This window comes from Chaetodon trifascialis, chromosome 6, assembly GCF_039877785.1.
Source record: "Chaetodon trifascialis isolate fChaTrf1 chromosome 6, fChaTrf1.hap1, whole genome shotgun sequence".
Classification (NCBI taxonomy): Eukaryota; Metazoa; Chordata; class Actinopteri; order Chaetodontiformes; family Chaetodontidae; genus Chaetodon; species Chaetodon trifascialis.
Genome location: NC_092061.1, coordinates 19,758,906 through 19,764,905, shown reverse-complemented (window position 1 = coordinate 19,764,905; position 6,000 = coordinate 19,758,906).

Genomic DNA, 6,000 nt, shown 5'->3' with positions numbered 1-6,000 from the left:
TTTGGGGGCACAGTGTGCTTTTTACATAGTGTCATGCTATGAAGTTCATCAGTGTTTAGAGGGCCTGTTAGTGCACATCAGAGTGTGAGCGCATGATAGCCCACATCACTCGTCTTTCAACTTACAAGAACATTAATAACTGTAATAACTAACATTTGTATTTCCTTTACAAAAAACGGGCCCCTCTCCAACATCAATTGAGAATGCCACTTGCACAGTAAAAGGACCTGTCAGTCTCATCTCCCAGCTAACAAAGGACAGTCAGCAGTCAAATCACAGATGTTTTACCACACAGAACGATCATTGTAATGCCAAGAGTTTGTCAAAAATCCCTCGCGGTTCTTCTGAGCCGAGCCATTGCGTCAAAAACATTTTGGCGAGCTCACCTCTCCTTCAGTGGAGCTCAGACAATTGGCGACACTGTTACAGTTACAGTTACAGTTACAGACAACTTTATTAATCCCACCAGGGGCAATTGTTATGAACAGCTTGCAACAATACAGAATACAAGTGCACAAGTGCATTATGCAAATGCTCACACAGACGAACCCCCTTGGCTGCCTGCCACTGGGATGGACTGGATGCAGGATGCATACAGATACCACAGCAACTATGAAATCAGCCATCATGGTTTTTTTCTTGGTAATGTCACAGCTCTAGTATTTGTCCCTGTGATGTGTAGCCCTCAACATCTTTTCACAGGTGTCTGTTTCATGTCAGAGCAGACCTTCAGATGCTGCTCTCGTTTTTTTTGTTTGTTATTTTTAAACGGTCGACGCTCTAGCACCTGACATGTCAAAACGTGCTTGTTAATTGTGAAGCTGAAATGGAAATCAGTTAGAAGAAGCTGGTCATGAACTTTCAGGATTTAGCCACATCTGAAAGAGAATCAGTCATTTGGTCACTGTCAATCACATCAGATCAGACCGCACAGTCCTGATGGAGCAGATTCATTTCAGTTTTTGAGAGTTAAATTCTTAATAAATAATGACTAAAGATATTTTTTAAACTTTGATTGTTGCTTGTTCTGTTTGTGAATATGACCGTTACAAAGAAATACTTCAGATATGAAAGAAAGTTTTCAGAACATCTTTTCTAATATGTTTTTACTGCAAGAGCTTAAAAGTGAAAGGTTTGTATGGAAAGATAGACTGTATGACCAAAAGTAAGTGGATGTGCAAACCCCTTTGCGAAATACCTTATTCCAAAACTGATAGGCAACAACATGTTGCTGTAATGGAATCAGGCTAAAGGGATTTGCTCAGATTCAGCAGCAAGAGCATTGGTGAGTGCTCTGACGCTGAGTGTTAACAGCTGCATATTCCAGTGAGGTGGACTACAAAAGGAGAAATGGTGAGCCTTGATGTATGAAATCCAAGCTTCCAGAGGAAATGTAGCTTTGGGGCAGTCATTTTCTAAAGTGCCGTTTTGAAAACCAGATAGGGACACAGCAAGTATGAGCTAACATCATGGTTGTTTTTGTCCTTGTGTTATATCTATTGACTGTGCAGTGTGCTCGATCATGTTAGCCAATGTTAGCTTTCCAAGTTAAATGATGTATCATATCAAATGCAAGTATCTCTCATGTTTTAACTGTAAATCCAGTTTGCTCTACAGCAGGTCCCAAGACTATTTGTCCTCAAGGATCTTGTTGATATTTTCTATTTAATATTTTCTCTATTAATATTTTGTACTGCGACTGCTGGGGCGATTTCTATGAACGACCTACTGACAGACCGAGTCATTTGTGTTGTTAATGCTGTTGGCACTAAACGTGTTGCCATTCATTCGGAGCTATGAGCACCACCAATATGACCTGTAGTTGTAATTATAACCGGCAATACTGGAGCAATATGGATGATCTAGACTTCCGTCCTGAAAGTGAATGCAGCTGACACGACGATCTGACAGCCAATGAGAAGAGAGTGAAAAGCCTTTCTACAGTAGGCTTACATCACGTTCCTGTAGCATTGCCAAAAGCAGCCACCCAGGTGCTAGTTTATAGTGTGTCAGCTCAGAGGATAAACCCTCATCAGTCATGCACAGTGGCTACTGGCTCAGTGTCAGACGGCTGAGCTCTGAGCTCCATAGGAAAATCTATAAATGTAGTAAAGTAAGTCATGTGATGCTTTGCTGGTTATTCATTTAAACACTACTCTTCATGGACCATAGTTAGCCTCAAAAGAAAGAGGAGAAAATGTGAAAAAAGCACACTTCATGTACGCCCCCTGACAGACTAATGACCTTTTATGTGGCTTTAATCAGAGCGGACATTGTGTTTCCCATACTTCCTTGACTGCGTCACGCTGCAGAGTCACTCTGGCAGAAACAGTCAATGACTGCAGCGGCATTGTGTCTTCCTCCATTCTTTGTGCTCCTGTGTTTGTGCACCTCTGCCTCATCCCATTTCTCAAGAGAGCTCAGAGATTTATATGCACTGATGTCTCCAGCTGTGGTACCTCGCCTTTTCTGGGATTTTATTATTATCTATGGAGAAGTTTTTGCAGTGCTGCTCATCTCTCCTCCACTTCTCAAAAAAGACACTGAGCAGAATGAGGACAATGGCTGGAATTCTATTTTTTCAGTATTTGGACAAACCGCTCTTCCTAGATATTTTGAGGCTTGTTTTCTCATAATCATGTCATAGAAATCCAGTTTGCAGCTAATCCCATTGAGCTGAGTCAAAACAGGACAGCCACCTGCAGCAATACAAGTAACCAGTAAAGTGTTTGGATTGGACAAATTACACCATAGTTGGGAGAAAACTAGATCCCTATTAAAAGGTTGTGAAATTGCCAACCAGACTAATCCAGTATTGTTGTTCATATTAGCTGTATCCTTTTTATAGGCTTACAATATAAGCAATTTCATGAAATGTAAAAGGGTATTAATACCAGGGAGATACTCGCTGCTCTTGGCGTACAGACACGCTGAGCTGTCGCTGCTGCCATCAGAATTTTAATAACCAGAATCTGAATTATGCTGTGCAGACAACTTACTGATTACTGCAGAAAGGCATACAAATGGAATGATGTGCACATCTATGTTTGGTTGTTTGGCCTTTATATCAAACTATGAAAAACAGATCATATGCACCAAGTGGGTGCTTTAATCCTTAAAAGACAAATTGGACATAAAGCAGATAAAAAAAATGCAGGTAAATTAAGATTGATATAAGAATGATGAAATTAAAGACAATGCATAAAACCACAGTTTTGACTAGTCATAATTATTATCAAGGATGTAATCCTGATCCTTTATGGCTTTCAGCACTGCAAGCACTTGGTAAGATTAAGGAAAGATCGTGTTAGTTGTTAAATATTGGGAAAGTCAAAAGTGAAGCACAAGATAGGACATGTTTACCAAAATATCTACCTGACTATACCCAAAGTGCCTTTTTTTTTTGTTCTTGCCTAAACTCAACCACACGTGGGACTCAGAATGCGAACTCTGGTCTCTGGTGTCCTGCTGCTTGCACTCCTATCATCCATCTTGACTCCCCTCCCTTCACCTTCTGTGTAGGCGCACTTCCTCTGTGCCAAAAAACGTCACCAGTTAATATCTTCCAGGCAGTGCTAACATTTCCCATGAAAACATCAAACAGTAAAACAAATTAGTAGTGTTCCAGTTCATCCCAAGGTGCTGGATGGGGTTGAGGTCAGGGCTCTGCGCACACTGGTCACATTCTTCCACACCAAACTGGGAAATGGGGTCTTTACTGTGCACAGGGTCCTAGTCATGCTGAAACAGGAGAGGGCTTCAAACCGGTGCTACAAAATTCAAAGCACACTATTGTGGAAATTAGAATATACATGCTTTAGCATTACAGTTTCCCTTAACTGCAACTATTGGGAATAGAGTTAATCAGACAATTAAAACCTTTGACTTTAACTTATAAAGCTGGCCAATAGCATGTCTGAAATATGTCTCTATTTCCACAGAAACTGCCAACCATGTTCGAGAATCTAAATGTTAATTAGCCCTGTCGACTCCAATTATTGATCATAAATCAAATAACTTAATCAGTCAAACATGTGATTAGTGCAGCAAATGTCAACATCATTTTGGAGTAGGAGGCATAAAGGACAAGAGGAAATTATTGTAATTATGGGTTATATTCCATGGTTTTAATGACGGATGACTTTCATTGAATAACTTCATGAACAACCCCTAGTATCAGCCCATGTGGTGCAGGGGACCAAACACAATGCCTTCTCCCCCTTTTTGCACAAAATAACCTCTTTAATTCATCTAACATTTTGCTTGCTGTCCTGCTGTAACAGAACAGGATATCACACTTTCACTGCATGCTGTCTTCAAATGAAGCTGCATTTCTGTGAAGACGTTGAAATAAAAGTATTCAAGGATGCAGGAAGTGCTTGGAAGGAAAATAATATACTGCACACACAGCAAAATAGAGAGTCCTGTAGTGCTGTCATGAAATATGACATATGACAGGAAATTTTTTTCATTAATTTTCCTTGCAATCAATCATCCAGGCTGAGAAGAATCAGACAGAAGGGTGCATTAGTCCAAATCCAGACTTCACAGGTCTCATTCACACTTCATGCAGTTTTCAAGGCAATTTATAGTGGTGCATGAACAATTATGAATGTCATTTTAATATGGACGACCGTTTTACTACTAATCATTGCTGATGTACATGACAAAACAGCGAGTAAAGGGCAGTATAGTAGTGACTTGATATTTTATGTACACTTTCTGAACATTACCACAATGCAATTCAAGGAAGGAATCACAGGACTGCACACAGTTTGATTGACAGGTTATCTTCACAGCTATGACTCACAAATTAACCTCTAAGTGCTCTCCAGGACTGTCAATATCTGCTATTTTTCAAATGCAATAAAAAGACAAGAACCAATGATAAACTGACCATTAAACTACTAAGTATCTTAGTTCTCCATAGAGCTCCATTGTTGTCCAAAACTATTGAAAATACATCAGTGAGCCATACTGTTGAACTGGGTGAAATGTTGTTTCATTATCATCAACATAGGCACTGTTGTTTATCTTAAGATAAGATATGATAAGACTTAAGTGATTCCATGCTGGGGAAATGTACTTGTTATAGACGGCAAGAATAAAAAGGAGAGGTAGAAAAAGGTTGATCCAACATACATCAAGTTGATCACACATGAATCAGCTTGCTGCTGGAAACACCACATCAACCACCAAATGTGTGTTGATACGCTGCTAAACTAGTCCTCTAAAAATTTGTGATTTACTCCTGAGAAACATTTGCTAAACACTACAGTGCCCAGTTTCCATGGAGGACTGGGGGCTCATTTAGAGAAAAAAAGTCCATTGATCTAATCCAGCTCATGTACGCCCTATGTCTAAATCAAATGTTTAAGACACCATGGAGAAATAAATAGCCTGTGCTTTGCAGGACTTTTCTCACTGCTGTTGGGACTGTGTGCGTGACAGTTAAGGCTGTCTAAATGCCAGACAAGAAAATCTCTGTTTTGCTGTGGGTCTTTTGTTTGTGTCTTTTAATGCCTCTGCATCAATGTATTTTAGTGAGTAAATGTTATTAATGTTCACAATTTTAAACTAATACACCCCTGGCCAAGTGTGAACTTTCACGCTCAGTCTAAATGTTGTTTTCGTTATCTGAATTGAGGATATACTTGTCTTGATCAGACTGCACAGCCCTGAGAGGAAATTGTGATTTTGGGCTGCAGAAATCAAACCCAACTTGACTAATATATGATGCAACACTAAACTTCACAGATGCATAGATGAATGAAGCAACACATTTCATTAATCATATCTTTTATTGCTATGTGCTCCCCATCACAACAAACAGCATCAGTAGTGTACACTTCAATCTACACAAATACATAGAAAAGCAAATAGAGCAGAGTGACTGACAGTCATGACAATCATAATATTTCAATGCACGGATAGCACAGGGGTATTGATACAGTACATGTAGACTCCTATGCAGTAATATCTGTCTGAGGCTCAGGGATT